General features: G+C 39.2%; 1 long non-coding RNA gene across 3 annotated transcripts; it reads right to left on the reverse strand.

Annotated features, from left to right (window-relative positions):
- Window positions 1-5,626: 5,626 nt before the first annotated feature.
- LOC137105224 (uncharacterized) lies at window positions 5,627-15,076 on the reverse strand. Of its 3 annotated transcripts, XR_010911781.1 has the most exons (4): window positions 14,767-15,076; window positions 7,927-8,068; window positions 6,844-6,996; window positions 5,627-6,248 (listed from the first exon to the last, which is right to left on the reverse strand). It is a non-coding gene; the product is annotated as an uncharacterized lncRNA (long non-coding RNA). The 3 variants fall into 3 exon arrangements; XR_010911780.1 differs by having other exon boundaries at window positions 5,627-6,976; XR_010911778.1 differs by having other exon boundaries at window positions 5,627-6,996.
- Window positions 15,077-19,325: the final 4,249 nt, after the last annotated feature.

The following is a 19,325-nucleotide window of genomic DNA, read 5'->3' on the forward strand; positions in this document are numbered from 1 at the left end:
GAAGGAGGACATGTATGGTCTCAAATGAGCAGTCTGGGGCATTTTCGTGCACTCGGGGGGTTCGACAGCGGATGGAGGAGGGGTTGTCGTTTCCATAGCAACAGTCAAGTCCCCAGCTGTCATGTTTGGACTGAGATAGGTGCTGTGAGCATAGGGACCACTTAACCCCAGCCACACTTCAACTTAGGAAGTTAAGATGCTGCTGAGTGTCTGTGCTGTGCCTCACTTAAAATGCAAACTATACTGTATACCCCTGGGAAGATAAGAGAATGCTTCTGAATTAACCCGGGGATACATGAGGTATGCAAAAAGCCTCCTCAGAAATAATTAACCATCAATGTTTTTGATGTCACTGAAGGAAGAGTAAAAAAAAAAAAAAAACAGAAAAAATCATAATGAATTCCCAGTTTATTGCCATGTGTCACCTGACGACACACTGTCAGATTTTCACAGCTCTGGGAAATCTAAAGTATATTTTCGAGCTAAATAAATAAAGTAGATAAACTTTACTTTATATTACAGTCATGCATAGTAATGGAGCCTTTTTATTGCAGCTTTCATATGAACATTGTGTAATATGATGCAGCAGTGGGATGGCTTTACTTTACTGAGCTGGAATTTAAAAAATTGGATCCTTAACAAATTGCGTTTTTTTTGTATTTAACACCTGCACCTTTCTCTCTGAAAAGACTCTCACCATATACTCTTTGCCATTGTCTAAGGCTCGTGTTTTATCTCTCCAACTACAAGCAGCCACGAGCTTTTGATGCATAAATGATTCAAAATGAATTCATATTATGTCTGCAGCTACAAGCCTCGGCTTTGCCATAGAACATGGTATTATTGTAGCGTTTGAAGTGGAGCCTCTTAGCTGCTGAAACACAGTGCAGACCAATAAGAATCAGTGAGAAGAGAGGAAGAAAAAGTGCAAAATGAACCTAAACTCAAGTCTTTCAGTAAACAGCAATAGCTGACATGACATTTATTTGACTTTCTTCGCCAATAGTTCACTCATTTTTAATGTTTCACATATTACATGTAGATTGTCTTAAACAAGCATCAATGTTCGATGCATGCAGTTTCACGCTGACATTTAAATATTAGATAGATATTGATAGAATGGTCTTGAACCCCATTAGGAAATGGGCCACCTTAATCAAGACTATTACATTTTTTTGTCTGAATATCATGTATTTTTCTGTATTGTTTCTGTCCAGTTGCTCACAAATTAGTCTTATAAAAAGATATATATCTGTAGTGTCAGCACTCAGAAGTTCAAACAGCTGACGGCGAATCTTGACAGATTTTACAGCACAACATTTTGAAAAATATGCTTGTTGGCCCTCTTCATATAAGTTTATTTAGAAAGTCAACTCCAGTCTCGGGTCAGCAGTCAGTGAACTTAGTTAACTAAGTTAACTAATTAACTAAGTTAAGTTAACTAAGAGACTGGAAAAGGGGGGGAGACCTAAGCTTGGTCGTAACTGCATAGTATCAAGGAAATTTCCTGAAACTGCTCCTTTGCTTGTTCACACTTGGTTTCAGTAAAGCCATTAACTCCTGAGACTGACCCACAGACATCCTTAAGTAGATACCAAAGCGCCCATGATATAGCTGGAATTCATGCAGCAAGCAGTGAAAACTCTCTATTTCCTCCCCTTCCTTTAAATATGGGATCCACTCATTGTTGTCTTAAGCAGAATCAGCACCAGGTAACTATCACTTTATGTGAAATGAATGTTTGTAGTCTGAATTTTCAGACATTAAATGCATATTTGAATGAATTTTAAGTGAATATTAATTATAATAATGTGTTTATAATAAACTTATTTGCATCTCTTATGATGTGTGAAGACCTTAAATCTGATTTAATGCAACAGTTAGACTGAAGAGCAGTAGAGCTAAACTTTGCCAACCGTATTTAGTTTTAATGTCACCTATTACATTTTTTTAAAGATTAATTCTGAAAACCATGTCCATGTCCATCAATATATAAGATAATATTAAACCGTATTAGTCTAAACAGGGAATTGGCCTCCTTCAAATCGACTATAAAACATGGACTGTTTAAAAAGAGGCGACTGCAGTTGAACATCTATTTGTCTCCACGTGCAGGATCACTCGGTCTCCTATGAGCTTTTCAAACAGCCTACTGCAACATAACAGATATTGCTTGCGACAGGCCAGACAAAATGTCCCTGTTGTTTTGCAAAGAAAAATGTGGCATTGTCCCTCCACAGTGGTCCCCTTCTGGGTGTGAATGGCCATCTAATCAAGCTCTCCCTTTCACTGCAGCTGGTTTACAGCGAGCAGCGTGGCTGACCTCTGAGGGGTCCGCCTCCCCCTCCCCGTCCTCTGGGACCCTTCAACAAGCTTTAGAGGCCAAATGAGGTGTAAGTCTATTAAAAGGGAGTTTGTGTGTAGATCACAGTCCCTCTGGGGGTGGGAGCCTTTGCCTTGTCATTCAGGTGCGGCTAATTTCCTTCTGCTCCGTACGCAGACATGAGGCCTGCCCATGGTCCTCATTGCACTCAGACAAGACCTGCTGCTAGAATTTCAAATGAAAGCTTCTTGCAGAGGCAGCAAGTGATTTAATAAAAAGGAACAGTAAAACAAAGAGCCCATGCCTTAATGTTATGGATTATATTAACAGTGTGGTAGTGCAGTGTTCACAAACTATGATCAAGTTCGTGAATGGAAATTAGATGAGAAGACTAACACCCTTCTACTCACGTTAAAAAAGTTTTGTTGGGCTGCAAACAGAGCCACGATATAAATAGTTGGACTTGTTCACTGCTTCATATTGAACTGCCAGAGAAAGAGAGTGGCTGGAGAAGTTGACAAGGGAGAAAGGATATAGAAGAACAAAGCCACAGGCAATGCTTGAACGAATGAGAGAATTTGCAGCATAAATTGATTGGAAATGAGGATTGTCAGAATAACACAATGTTCTAGCACTCTGGGTCCTATAAAAACATCTGTTTATCACAACCCCCAGTGAGGCTTCTTCAACCCTTCAGTGCAGTAGCATGTGTAATACCTGAAAGTCACAGTGCAGTCAGCCTAGTAATAGGCTGAGTGTCACACAAATACAATGCAATAATGCTAATTTGGCAATGTTTTATATGTGGCCTAAAATTAAATATTCTATTAGTTAGACCGTTTGTATTACCTTTGTATTTCTTATTGTGACCACCAAATGCTAAGATGTGGTAGTGTGTTGACATTTTTATAATCAGATTTAATGAATGAGTCAGAAATGTTTTGGATGATCAGACAATTAGTAAGTAGGTGTTTGTTTTTTTTACCATGTTCATACATTCCAGGTATATAATTACAATAAAATCTAAGCATGAGCGTCATCGTACATTCTCAGTATCATACTCTGGAGTACAGAGTCAACACAATGACTGATTCACCACTGTTGTATGACTGTATGTGAAGACTTAATTGACTTCATAACAGATCTCTTTACATATCTGATTTTCACTTTCACTCTAATAGTCATTCTGTATCCCTCCAGCATCAAGTTAGCTCATAAAGCAGAAGATCAAGAAGTATGTAAATAACATTGCAGTATGATCTTTAAATCAACAACCGGTAGTTCACAATTAAGAATAGACTGACATATCACAAGACTTTTGAACTCAGATATGAATCCCTAACCACTCCAAACCACACCACATCAAGCCGACCTGATATTTGGCTGAGGAAAAGCTTTTCCGGATCAAGCATCGACAGTATTTGTCAGAGGGGACCGGGGTCAGTCGAGCAGCATTAACCTCTGGGAGGCCATCTCTCTGCAGTGCATTAGTCACAAAGAGGAGGGGGAGGGATGTCCTCCTCCTCCTGTAATAGATTATTGACCAGCGGGCAGCGGCCTGCACCACACCATGTGGTTCTAGCGAGCTACTGACCTCTTCATCACAGATGGAGGTGCCCACCTGCAGTCCAGAGAAAGGATCAACCACACACACACACACACACACACACACTCACTCCCACAAGCAGCATAACCCCAGCAACTAATGACAAACGCACAAGTAATATTCTGTTTGGTTGCAAGATAGTTAGCAGGACAAGGAACCTGAGGGGTTTGAAACCACATCCATTCATAGCTATAAAATGGGAGTCCTTGGCTCATCAAATTGAAAGTGCTCGGGAAACAACAATTGCTTCCATGAACTTAGACTACCTAATTAAAGGCAGGCAATTTCTCTCCAAGAGTCACACTCAGGATCTTTAATTGAAATCAAAATGAATATCAGTAGAAGACAGAGAGCAGGGTGGGTGTGAGAGCGGGGATAGGGATGGGGATGGACACATCCTTTGCCATTTCTCTGGTTTCACTTTTCGCTCCTGTGACTTCATATTTGATTTCACGTTTGCCACTGTTTGGGCTTTAAATACCTCATGGCATGCTGCATTACAACGGCAAAAAAACAAAAACAAACAAAGAAGAACAAAAAAAATCTGAACAAACCAGATCGACAGACTGACTTAACCCAGAAAGAAAACAGCATCTCCAAAACCATTGCCAATATCATCTGTGCTCTGTTTCCCTTTGGCTCAGCCTCACTTTTTTTTTTTAATTGTTTGATAATTCATCTCTGAGCTCTAATTTACCCCCCATTGTCAGCCCTGTATGTTCAACCACTGTGTGAGACATTCAGCTGAATTTCAAATGAGCTTGTAGCATATAAAGTCTTTCTTCCAGGGAAAGCACCTATTTATGGAGATGTTTGTTTGTTTTTCATCAACATTAACCCTTTGGGCGAGGAACGTCCGTATGCTGTGTTTTCAAGAGCAGATCCAGTAACGTCCTTGGGCAGAGACTCACAGTGTTTGGGTAGTATGGTTTCTCTGTAACTCCTAGGGTGAAAATGCAAGATCATTAATTTTGTTTTCAGAATTAGAGCATGTGACTTATTGAATAGCGTTTTTAGGCAAGAAACAAAATGACACTTTTTTTGCCTGTATTTCCCACATCACCAGTGACCACCATGATGAAAAACTGAACATAGAAACCTCCCTTCACCAAGACAATAATCTAGAATTATCCCAGTATCATCGGGTCGACAAATTAGGTGTAAATGTAAACTGCTTCTCATTCACTCACACACTGATGGGGGAGCTGCTATGCAGCTGGCCAACACTCACCAGGAGCAACTAAGTTAAGGTTCAGTGTCTTGCTCAAGGACACTTCCATATGTGACCAGAGGAGCCGGGTATCAAACCAACAATTTTGGGTTTCGTACACGAATGCTCTACCTCCTGGACAACAGGAGGGGCAGCAGCATTTATCTTCTGCAGTCCATGGTCAACTTCAACTTCTCTCTTTTTGATAGGCTAAATTAATTGATCTTATATTTTTATTGCTTGGTAAACCTATCTTTAACTTTTAAGTATCTGTAAAGCACTTTGAATTTCATTCATCTGCACCAAACGTGCTATATAACGTTTAGATTGATTGATTGGTTGGTAAATCACAATTAACATACATATAGTACATATATACACTCCTGTCCAAAAGTATTGGTAGGTCAATTCCTTTTTTTTTTTTTTTTTTGGCTGTAGACTGAAGACATTTGGGTTTGATATCAAAAGATGAATATAAGACAAGAGATCAATATTTCTGCTTTTATTTCCAGGTATTTACATCTGGGTCTGATACACAACTTAGAAGATAGCACTTTTGTTTTGGAACCTACACATTTTTCATGTGAGTGAAGTATTGGAACAGATACTTAACATAGATTAAAGTGAATAAGACTTAATATTTAGCTGCAAATCCTTTGTTTGAAAAAAACAGCATCAAGCCTCTGACCCAATGACATCCCCAAACATTAGCATCCTTCTTTTGTGATGTTTTTCACCGCAGCCTCTTTCAGTTGTTGTTTGATTTGGGAGTTTTCTCCCTTCAGTCTCCTCTTTAGCAGGTAAAATGGATGCTGTACGAGGTTGAATTCTAGAGATTAACTTGGCCATTCCAAAACCTTGCACTTCTTGCCCCATGATGAACTCCTTTGTTGTTTTTGTTGATAGTGTGTTTTGGGTCATTATCTTGCTGCATGATGAAGGATCTCCCAAGCAGTTTGGTTGCATCTTTCTTTATACTGGCAGACAATATGTTTCTGTAGACTTCTGAGTCTTGTCTTAAACCTAAATGTTTTCAATCTATAGCAAAAATATAGGAATTGACATCACTGTTCCAAAAGGTTTGGAGAAGAGTGTATATACACACCACACTAAGCAAACAGGAGAGAAAACATAAAACAGAATTATATAAACATACCAAATGCAATAACTGAATGTTAGGCACTAAAAACAAGTTTTTTTAAAGCATGTCACACTTTTCCAGGTTTAGGCATCCATTTAATGGCATTTGTATGTACTTACTACTAATTAATTTGTTGATTGCATGGAATATGGGCAGGGTGTAAAGTCACAGTGCAAGTGAAAATAGTATTTCTTTTTGTATTAGTTTACATTGCGGAATAGTTTAAGCAAAATATAGCCAGAGTCCATAAAGGTGCTGTATAATAATAAGGAAGTGGAGAGAATACAAGGAAAAGTCATGGAAAGCTCATGTGACAACATATGTAGAGCAGACACAGACCTGAGATTTATTTTTCAAGTCATTTTACCTACATACATTCAGCTTAGATTTTGGAAATTTGGCTTTGCTTTATATGTTTACCCAACAGCAAGTTACAAGTAAAAAGGTACCAAAAAGCATAATATGACTACTTGAACAAACACTGAACAAACACACATGCACACAAACATGTACACACTCAAACAGGATTGAGAATATGAGGCCATCAAAGCCTTGCACATTACATTGACTCTTGGAGGTCTTTACTGTTTAAGTGCAGCAGCCTGCTGAGGTTTTCCTCCCCGGCAGCAGGCCTATAAGAGTGGTAAGTGGCGGTGATGAGACACTGTCCCCTGTGCCTCCTTCAGCTGCCATTCCCTTTAAATTGAAACAGAGTCCTGCAAATAAATGCCACATTCTGAGCAGGGAGAACGACTGAAAGTTGCATTTCATATAAGCACCCGTTGGGGAATTGGCCCCTGCACAGTCTGCTTTATTCGCTCAGCTTTTTGTTATTTATATGATGGAGGAAGAGAGCTTCATGAGGATCATTCAGTGTTCATTTATCTCTTTACGTTGTGTTCTGAGGCAAACTACTACAGTCAGGCTGCATACAGAGACAGATTCTACAGCATGTGTCCGCTCCTATGGCTCTGAATATACAATTACACACTGATGTTTTGACCACTGTATCAGTATACGTTACTTTCACTCCCTGTTCATTAGCTTTAAGCTGGATCTCTCTTTAAGATTAACTGAAGCCTAGATAAAAGAAGATCACACCAGTGAACTACTGTTTGCTATTCATGTTGGCCCGAAAACGGCAACAGTAAATCCTCTAAGTTGTTGTTAAGCTGGCTGTATTACCATATGTGTGCCATTTCCATGGAGCGACAGACCCCCCTGGATCAAATGGGGACTATTGATCCTGCAGCACTCCATTTCAAGTTAATTGTGCTTGAAATGAGGTGCACACACTCAAGCATACCTGCATTGGGAAGGCTTTATTTATTTATATTTGTCAGGCAACCCGTGTCAGATAAACAGAAAATATTCAATTCATGTCTTATTCAATTTTGCTCAAAAAGCTAGTTGTGCTGAGGTATGTGCTGCAAATGGTTGAAGCAGATTGAATCAGACTTTGATCCTCAGTAAGGCAAGTGCTACATGAGACTACAGGCAACAAGGGAACATGTTTCAGCAATACGAGGCTTGGGATCCACTGAAATTATACCAATAGGGCAATCTTTTAACCTCATCAGTGGGAAAAGCCTTAGATTCTGACAATTTTCTTACTAGCCCCCACCTTTCTTTCTATGGCTCCTTACCTCTTATCAAAGCTGGTAAGTAAACCTAGTTTTAATATTCAGGAGAGGTCAGGTGAAATCTGCCACCATCCAGTCCAGCTCAGCCTTGAGTGTGACCATGTGTCAGATTATGAATCTATTCCATGCAGCACAACGATGGAACCTTAAATAAAAAAAAACAATCAAATCAGGAACAAGTCAAATCTCACCTTAAACATGTTTAAAGATGGACTGATCATTGGAAGTAAGTGTAATTCCATCTTTGCCACTGCACAGTCATCCCAATAGTCAGTTACTGTCTGCAAATATCTCCTCCACCAGCCCTGGGGCCACCGCACAGGGAAAAAGACCAGCACAGTCCCATTTATAGAACAAACCCCTCCCTCAGTTTGTTTATAAGCCTATTCTTTTATAATAGTATATATAAATAAGTGAAACTGTGTAATGGATCGCATTAAACAGGCAGGCATATTGAAGCAGGATTTAATTTGCATGCCAGATTAGCTTGCTATTGGTTGGGGTACTGCCGTAGGGCAGCCTATTCATTAATAGGATCTAGTCTCTTCAAATCCATTAAGTCAATTGAACCCATACATAATCTGATTTCAGAGGCACCATGTAAATGTTGTATTGGTACGCCTGTTCTAGCACAGGCCTTTGCACTCTCTTAAGCACCGGGGTGTGGTGGTATTTGTAGAAGTCTTCTTCCTCTTCATCTCTATGAAATATGAATGAAACATCTTTTTGGGCAAAAAAACACATGCAGGTTAACCATCGCAGCCACTGTAGCAGGCACGGTAAATGGGCTACATTCATGTCTGCAAAATGTGCACACAGCATTTGCTAACAAGTTTTCCACAACACAGCTGCACTTCTTAATGGAATTTTGGGGAAACAACAAAAATACTATATTTGGACAATAAACCAAATATTGAACCAAATTTTTTTTTACCCAAAATTCAAACAACAAAACACCGATTGTTTTGTTGTGAATTGTGGTATTTGTGAAGCTGCATATGAAGGAGATTATGACATTTTGCTTAGGTCCCCAAAAAGGCTTGAGTCAGCCATGCTTCAGGAATCCAGCTAGAAAAAACACATTTAGGATCACAATGATCAAAAGTACAACCATCATGTTTATAGGCTCTGGAGGCTGGAAATAACAAAAAACTAGCGGTTTGCAGACACCCCTGTTTTAAACTCTGCACTTACAGATCATCAGTAGCGGGAACTCCCAACCACGTTAACAAACTCATTGGTAATGTGCGTGTTTGTGTGTGTGTGTGTGTGTGTGTGTGTGTGTGTGTGTGTGTGTGTGTGTGTGTGTGTGTGTGTGTGTGTGTGTGTGTGTGTGTGTGGTGGTGGTGCGGGGGGTACATGGGGAGGTGGTTAAGATGACCTAAATCCTTGTTTGTGAGGCTGGCTGGTCAGAGCTGAGGAGGAAAACACTGCTGGAGGCACTCAGAAGACAAGGCCCAACATAGTCCAGGTCATGCCTGAGTGACCCTACTAGCCCCAGATTTACACACTATACACACCCCAGCATCTGGGCCTACAGGGAGCTATACATGCACACGCGCATACACACACACCCTCACACATTAGTAGCTCACAGATACACACATGTGCATGCTGTAGATGTGAAAAGAGGACAGGGACTCACCATGGGGAAATCTATACAGTTTATAATTGGTGGAAGATACAGAAGGAAGAAGAGAACCATAACAAACCTACACAAGGGTGCATGAGACTAAATAGACTTGAATGTCTAAAAGGAGACTCCAAAAGTGAGACAATTTCACGAGATGTGGTACAATAAATACACTCAGAAAAGTGCCATCTTTGCATACATTTAAAGTCATTTTTCCAGTTTTCCAGTTCGTTTTGTTGTTGTTTGTTTTCATATTCATTCTCAATTAGCACTTTTTGAAAAATCAGTGCAATATGCATATGCAATTGGCTGGTTATATTTAAATAATGCCAAATCTTAGATAAACAGTCACAGTATGGAAGGCAGTTAATAGCCCCTCACCTAAAGAGGCAAACACTTTATTTACAGTATTTAGACTGTACCACAGTGATGTCAGCGTGAGAGGATTTGTCACCTCTGCTGTGAGGTCTTCCTGCTTTTCAAAACACACAATGGGGGAAAAAATTAAATCCCTCGAGGAGGATTTAGACACTTATATAACTTCCCAATTATAAAGTTTTTTTTCTCCAAGAAGCTCCAGTGCCCTCCCTTCTGTTTATATGACTCACAAATATCTAATACTGAACTGTGTATAATGCCAGTATGCCCACATGACTGCAGAAAAGGCTCTTTTGCTTTCTGCCCGACTGAGTCAGGCATAATGGGGGGCTTGAAAAGCTGCAAGCTTAAACCAGCACGGTCTTGACAAAGCCTTGGTGGCTTGCTGGGAGACTGTGCATCCTCGGAAGTTGCCAAAAACTAATTTTCAAGAGCACTCAGCATGGTCTTAAAGCTATCTAATAGAACCACACCCGGGCTGGACGTTAAATACCTCATTCCTGCATGGGCAATTTGCTGACGGTGAAGGAAATGACTACATAGGCTACTATAACCACCAGTAACAGTGAAAAAAATACCGCAAATAATACTGTACATTTGAAAAGCATTTAACATCATTCAGTGGTGGAGATACAGCTCTTTCCTGCCCTATGTGAGCTGCTACTGTTGCATTTGTATGACCATAAAAATGTATTCAACATATGAACCATGAATCCCAGGGATAAAATATTCAAGACGAGCAACCTAACTTAAAAGCGCACACATCTAAGGTACCCACTGTGGCCAAAGATTTAGGGACACTCCCAGTACCACACCCATATGTGGCTAAAAAACTCATACTGATGTGTGCTACCGTATTTAGCTGTGCTACTACTACTCACATACTTTAAGTTAAGATTTTAGGGAAAAAACATAACAATTGTTTGTAATTCTTTTAATATTAACATTCATCACCTTTTGCAGTGACTATTATTAGGGTTCATGAGTCTACCATGGGGAGAGCATTAAACAACAACAATATGCTTGGAGGTAGCCACTACTCCACAAAAAGTACATCGCTGCTCATCTACAGTTTGCTCACAACCATGTGGGTAAGAATGCTACGGAATAGTTTAGTGGATGGATGAGACCAAAGTGAAACTTATCGGCTTGAAAGAGAAGCACTGTGTAGGGTGATGAACACAACTGTTATTTCATCTGTGAAACAAGGTGGATACATTTGTATCTGGAAGAAGCATTTAAGTAGGTATCATGGCTAAAAGCAACACCATGAAAGCAAACCTGTGAAAAGGTTATTTAAAATCATAAGTCAGGGTATAGGTACAAAGAAATTCCCAAGTCACTGAGTATTCTTTGGAGTTCAGTTAGTGCGATAATTAAGAAAGTTAAAGAATGTCACTTTTTCTTTTAATCAGTCAGTCAAATAAAGCTATATTAATCTGATGAGGTTTCACTGTTGTAAAAAATGAAATATTGTGAAAACTAAGGGGGTGAATACTTTCTATAGCCACTGCACATTATGATAAATCACAATTACAGAAAGTAACTGAGAGGTCCCACTGCTTTCTGAGCCCCCTACCTGCTGGCCTCATATCTCCACTCCCCTCTACTTATATTACAACCCACCTTGATGTACTTGTGTGTGGGTGGTCCCGCTGGTGCTAAAACAACCACCTCTCTCTCTCTCTCCCTCTCTCTCTCGCAAACGCGCGTGCACACACACACACACACACACACACACACACACACACACACACAAACACACACTTTACCTGTTTATCTGATTTCAGGAAGCAGCTAAAGCTGGCTGCCTGTTTTGCACTTGACATCCTAAGTATGAAAAAGGTAGAGAAGGATTGAGGGTGGGCACACAAGAGGAGAAAATCATTCAGCAAAAAAGTCCCCTGGCCAGGCCTCAGGACCACCTAACCTGTGGCTTCTATTCCTGACCTCATAATGTGTGTGTGGGAGTGGGGATATTACTTTTTCGGCGAAAGTGCTTCCCCATATTCCCTGACCTCACAGAGACATTACAGTGGGCAAATATAAAGCAGGTCTTCATGAAGCCTGAGCTTATCTGGGCTCTGAAAGTATGTGAGACATGCCTGGGAACAAAAGACCGTCTCTCAGCCTGGGAGCAGGCCAAGGAGATCTCTTTCCACAGCCACAGATTGCCCTGTGTTTTCTTAATTGACAGACCTCGGCCACATTTGATAGAAATGACATGCAGCTGGCAGGGAGCCCCAGGCTTTCAGGTAGACCACCTTTCAGCGGGAAAATTGTCCCCAATTTACTTCATAAAGAAGTTCAATGGGGGTCTCTCCATCTGAGTCATAAACATTTTATGCTGTGGTGGGTTCACCTCACTTCTAGTTATTTCATAGTGTGGGGTGAGTTTTCTAAAGAACTCACCTACACCAACTAATGGACTTATCTGCAATTATTTTACAAAAATAAATATTGGTACTGTCAATTATGAAAAAGCAACATCAACAGATGTAACTATATTTAGTCTATTATATATAGGTTTGAATAAACATATTATGGCTGCAGTCACTCATACTGTACACATTTATACTGTTGTATATTGCTTGATTCCCACTGTGACTGCCCCATACATCTTTATAGCTATATATCTAGATGAACATTTGCTATAGTTTGCATTATCTGGGTAGGTGCTCAATGTTATTGCATTGTACTGGTACATAATATGTCCAATGACACTGAAGTTGAATCTAATCTCAATGCTGGATTACAGTTGGTTAGGTGAGACCACACAAACTATAAATTCCTATTTCCCACTCTGAGGAAAGCATGTCCTCAGCTGGCCACAAAAAGTAGTGCACCTTTTTCTTTTCCCTTTCTTTTTTTTTTTTTTTTTTGAAGCAGAACTGTCAATCAAACCTTAAGTACTTAATGTAATCTCCAGCAATTTTAAAAGATTTGTTACAGAAATGCTATAGAAAGAGGGAGTAAAAGTTGTTAGCAGGGAACATCTTAAAGTTTTACCAAAGAGAAAAAAAAAAACAAACAAGAATGTGTCAATTGTGCAAATATATCTGACTTGAAGTTGTCTCCGCAAATTCAAATAAATTCTGCAAAGTTTTTTATATAGTTAGTATTCAATACTTACTTTATAGCACTTATTACTTTAGTTGCTATTATTATTATTAATTGTGGATTATTTACTTGTGTATTTTAATTAGATTATTTTCAGGGTGGATTTTATAGTCACAAGTCTGTCTTCTTGTCATTTCTATGTTATCTGGCTTTATGTAGCTCACTGTTATTGCTGCCTTTCTTGGGGAGGCACTCTTATAAAAATCCATATTTAATCTAAATGAGAAGTTTGATAAAGGCTTGTTTTATCTTTAATCTCACTTATTTCATTTCATTTATTCATTTGTTTATCAGCAATACAAGTAATAAATGCTGTAGCAAAAAGGGAACATTTTATCTGCTGTCGCTGGGCAGGTTGATGTACAGAATACAGTAATTACTTAGATGTGTGTTTTCCCCCATGCTTATATAATAATCTTGGCAGAACCACTACACAGATCACACCACTCTATTTCTATAAATTCTGAATTTCTATTTATTTCTCATACGCCTTTCCCAAAACTAAATCTTGATATTAGTAAGACTACAGGACAAAGTTGTTAACAATTCGAAAGGATCTCATAACTCTACACTACACTGTTAATAAGCCCTGTTTTATGTAATTGTTTCTATAGATACAGTCACCATTTGAGTACTGAAAATGCAAATGAATCTGAGTGATGTGCTTGTAATAACAAACCACATCAGCTGCCACAATGCCTTTGTCATATTACATATTGTCAAAATCGCCTTGGGACATTAAGATGCTGGGCATCCCAAAGGCCTAAACTCTGCAGGGAATAAAAAGGGCCATATGGCATCCATGTCTCAAGCCTTCATGATCCACCCAAGCTGATTTCCCATCCAGTGTAGGAAAAAAGATTTCAGGGTGCATAACAGTGTTGGTCCCCTGTGGATATTAGTGGGCCATGGAAGATAAGAAACTAGCCATCCCAGACAGTCAGATCTATCAGCAGATAAGAGCTGAAACATCTCATCTCCACCTCAATTCCCATTGATTCACTTCAGCCTGTTGCACTACAGGGTTTAACATAGACCATTTTTAATAATGTGATAGCAAGATACTTCCTGTTAGATGATCAATAAGTATCGATGTTGGGGTTCTTTGTTAGATAAAGACATTCTGCTCACAAAAATCACACAACAAATCTACATCAAAGTGTATGGTTATGATTTTTGTCTAAAACAGCCTGTTCAAATACATCAAATATGTCTTAGTTTGTGCATCAAGACACCAACTTTCTTTATCCATATAAAATCATTCAGATGCTGTCTGCCATCCTATGTATTGTAAACTATATATTTAAAAAAAATGAAGCAACAATATTCTATTTAACATAGTGCTAGGATGAGAGCATGAGACTGTGCTCACCGTAAGGCAAAGGGCCCATTTTACACTAATCTAACAGTGTCCCTACGTATCAAGTTAAAACCAATTTCTAATTCCATCCAACTATCAAACACCTGATATGCCTTTAATCAGCCTCCACTAACAAATTAGCATAAAGAGGTCTGTATGTCAGTGTCACCAAGCACCAAAAATATGACCATTTAAAATATGACAATTAAACTATTTATCGTTAATGGCAAAGGTTATCGCAGAAACAGATTACAGTCGCTGCGCATTCTCCAACCTCTGACAGGCAACAGTGGCAGCAGGTAAATCCCCTAACGCACACCTTAATAAAGAAGAAACGTGGAACACCCCTCACCCGCAACACGGCTCCAGCCCACATTCCTGCCTCTGCTGTTCTGGAATGAGATTAGAGACGATCTACGGAGTCTTGACCCATGTTGTTTCTTTGTCTCAACTTGAGAGACAGCTGCACTTCTGGAGCTCGACGCCAGTGTTTAACTTAACGCTAGCGCTAACGTTAGCTTCCGGGTGCACGTCGACATTGCTAGCAACTGATTAAACAGGGAGAAACTGTGAAAGTTCAGTTGTTTAGCAGTAAACTCGTCCGTCCTCTTTTCAATACCTAGTGACAGGAAGCAAAGGAATTTCAAATTGTCCTTAGTGACAGGAAGCAAATGGACATTGGTCAAAAAGTTAGCATTTCCCAGCATGCCTTATATCTAGCATGTCTTATATATAACTTTTAATAATAAGCGTATTATTATAAATAAACAGTGATTAAAAAGACTGTGACGTGGGACTGGTAAATTAGCTGAAAATGGGCTGGTCCCTGACTGGGAAACACCGGGACAGCAAACATGAACATTAGGGGAGATCTGGGAACACCTGGAGAAGCTGTTTTATATCCACACATGCATTTCTTAAGATGGATTAGCGTGCAGCAAGACACCATTGTTGCATCTACTCTGCCTACATAAGGAAGAAGAGGAGCAGAATTTACTGTTCAAAAAGACTTTAGTGCAGTGCTCCTGACAACCTCTGGGACCTTTGAGCACCATTTACAGTTACGCCAGGGCTTTCCCTGCTCTGCTACTCTCTGCTACTCTCTGCTAGGCTCTGTCAGCACTTAAACTAGTCACAAGAGCTTTGACAGCACCTCTACATATTGAGATACAGCAAACAAACAAACAAACAAAAAAACACACATCAAAATGCTCTACATACTGTATAGAATTCACCTCTATTACATAAATATCCAATTTAAATTCACATCCTTCATGTGAGCCTTGGTTATGTCTGCAAGGTTGCTGGAACCAGTCTTTACGTAATGGTTTGTTGGTTTCAGCCAGTCCTCAGACTCGTCCCAAACTTTAACCATCAGCTGATTGACTCGTAGGCCTATTCATCTCATTTTCTATTTTTGAACGTTCCCTTTCATTTACACTTTGACTGACACGTCTTACAGCCCCTCCATTGTAAGCACAGTAATCTACTAAAACATCATCCACTGCTTGAGCTGAATGAACAAACCTTGCTGGTCCTTGCTGGCACTCTGACATGCTGCAGATTGTTGATGAGGATTCACACCCAGAAGGTACTTTTTCTGTGCACAATTCTATCTTGTGGAGCTCTGGTCATCTTACTGCTCAGATCTTTTCCCCAGCTGCATTGCTTCACAGGGAACTTTGTCTCTCAGAGGCCCAGTAAAGGCAGAGTGGGAAATTTTTCAAGGAAAGATGGGTCACAACTTCCCTCCCCTGCTCTACAGATGCTTGTCGGTTAATGAAGTAACAACAAATTGGGCTGCAGGCTAATTTAGAGTGGCGTTTCCTGGCCCCTCTTGGCCCATAGAGATGTGTTTCATTTTCTCTTATCAGTGATTCAGTCATGTGGATTTACGCATGGATGCCTCTGTCTACCCCGATCGCTGTGCTAATGGAAACTTCGTTAATGTCATTAATCTATGGGCTCTGACAAGTACTAAACACATATTTTGCTGTTTGTGCTCTATTTGTCAAATAATTCAAGGAGCTTCCTTTACATCCACACTCCTATGACACATTGGAAAAGAAACAAGCAAAGCTTCTGTGTTATTTTGGTATAAATTAGTTTAACTGTTCAGATGATTTTAATTATTGCATGACTTCAAACATGTAGACTACAATCATTTTCTACATTTCACAGAAATCTCCGTCCACACACAGATGGTTTACAGTTTAAATCCGACATGGAGCACAGCAAGGAATTCAGACTGGTCTTTCATTGTCTTTAAATCAGATCTTTGTCTCCCTACAAAGTAAATGATGAAGCAGCCTCTAGCATCTTTCAGTGTCTACTAAGCATAACAAGATGTGATCTGTGATTACAGCACAACGCTGAACTCTAATCTCCGCTGGCTGGAGGACACAAGTTCAACACAGTTACTTACAATTTAGCAGCCCAGATTAGTCAGAGGGCAAAATGCTCCTGCCAGGGTGAATCCTCATCATACTTATTGTGTACGTAGTCTCTATTAGGTAAATCAGTGTGTTTATATTGCAGGGAAATTGAGCATAGCTGCAGAAATGTAGCCTTGTGGGTGCTCAGTAGTAGGCTGAACCCACATCTGGGCATCAGAATGCTTATGGGCAGAGTAGGGGACTGCCAGGAGAAAAAGATGGCCTCTCCCAGAGCAGGACTAAAGGGTGAGAAAGTGGAGGAATGAACCACCTTTTAAAGGACTAATAGAACCCTGACTTATAAAGCCCGTAAAGTGAATCATCTGATTTCTGGAGGGATTAACTGATCAAGAAGTGCCAGAATGCAATCTTTAGTGTTTATGTTTGAAGATGCTGCCCCACAAAATATGTCACACTGAAAAAGGTCTTTAACACCCACAGCTCCATCTATGCTTCCTACGTATAGACAAAACAATAACAATGGTGATTCACAAGGAGGACTTCTGCATTTGCCTGGGGGTACACACATAGAAAGAAATAGAAATTATATTATATAAGGGTGTATACTCATTTGTAGCGTTTTGCATAACAATACATGGAAATTAGAAACTGAACAAAGAAGAAGGAAACAATAATAAAATGACTAAAATCTTATCTTCACCTTCTGTCTTTGTAAGAGATGGTTATACATATACACACTTGTCTAAATCTAGTGAAAAGAAGGAAAAAAAGCCATAAGCTTGACTTGTATCTACAGATATTCATGCCTGGTTAATTCAAAGTAAACAAAACAAAAATGTCTGAATGAAGCGATAAACTATGTGAGGAATAAATAGCAAGGCTGTGGCCAGGTGACCGTGTGTTCCCTGTCCACACTGAGGTTAGGGGCACAGTAATTAGGATGATGCTAATGGGTCTGACAGGTCCGAGCTCGAAATGTCACCTCATTTAGATTGCATTCTAAAGACGTCTTGTGTGGCGCTGCCATTCTTTCAGAGGCTGAAAACTGTACTTGGCCTGAATCTGCGTATACGTTCAATATGACCCACAGATAAATCCTGAAGAAGTACGGCGTCAAGTCAGCATCTCCCACATCAACACCCTCCGAGGTTTTCTACACTGAGCACTCCACTGTTTAGTTCACCAGAGCCTACAAATGTTTATTCATGCTGATTTTAAAATCCAACATTATTTCTTGCTTGGTTGATCGACATTTTGATGGCCATGCACACAAAGCCACTTTAATGTTGTCATTAGTTATGCTTCTCTGGTGGCCAAAAGATGGATCCTTAAGTCCCAGGATCCAATAAGGTTGTATATGAATGGTTGGAGGAGATAAACTACATCAAATAAATGAAACACAGACTCATTCACTGATGGAAGACGGGGGAGAAAAAGTCTGTTAATTAAAAATATGAAAATGAACAAAATCTCTCACACAGTTTTGAGCCCATCTGAACAGCCACAGTAATTCTCTCTCCACCTTACATGAACTTCATTTAATTAACAGGAAGCTGAAAAGTAGCCTAAACCAATTTCTATTTATTTTCTTGAGCAAGATTCATTTTTATGCATGCCGAAAATGAAAATAATATTTTGGATTCATGTAAATGGATAGAAATCTTCAGATAATTCTTACTTTATTATTCAGTTGGTTAATGTTGCATGGCAATTGCTCCCAAGTATATATATTTTTTCAAAATAAAACGCAGTCATATTTACAGGTTGCCTGAAGTAAAACTGATGATTGTTGATTCAATGTTTCATGACATATAGATATTTACCAGTAGATATATGGCAATAAACAAATATTTAAAAGTAGAAAAACATTTCTTGAGCATTATATTGCCATAAAGATTAGAGTATATATAAAGTATACATAATTTTTCAAGGGACAACTGGCTGTGGTTAATTAGATGCAAGAGGCACTGACACTAGTAATGACATTCAAATTATTGTTTCCGTCCAGTTACTTGTACAGCTAAAGGAATTATTTTGTCATACAATATTATATTTAGTATTTACAATCTGTTGTTCTGATAATTAGGTAAGGAGTGGAAATTTTTTTGCTTTATTTCAAGTGTACAAATTGTAGTAGTAGTTTTTTACGTCAGTTGTTTTGTCATCAGTTTATGGTAAATTGATTTATTTTGTATTTTACTATTTTTCCTACCTCATTATGGCAGTTTCTATGACATATATCTATTGACACACTGCTACATATGAAGGCAGGATGTGTATAATTATATTTGTGTGTGTGTGTGTGTGTGTGTGTGTGTGTGTGTGTGTGGTAATAGTCGTGTGAGGGATGTGTTATCAGATTTTTCGAAAATTCAGTAGAATAGAAATACCACAGAAATAAACTGCAAATGGCAAAAGATTATCTGTCAAAAAGTGTTGTAGAAACTAGTAAATTTGTAATCTTAATCCAATTCAAAATCAATTCAAAATGTTGTCCTTTAGACTATGGCAAGCA

The sequence above is a fragment of the Channa argus genome, chromosome 20 (assembly GCF_033026475.1).
Source record: "Channa argus isolate prfri chromosome 20, Channa argus male v1.0, whole genome shotgun sequence".
In the NCBI taxonomy this organism is placed as follows: Eukaryota; Metazoa; Chordata; class Actinopteri; order Anabantiformes; family Channidae; genus Channa; species Channa argus.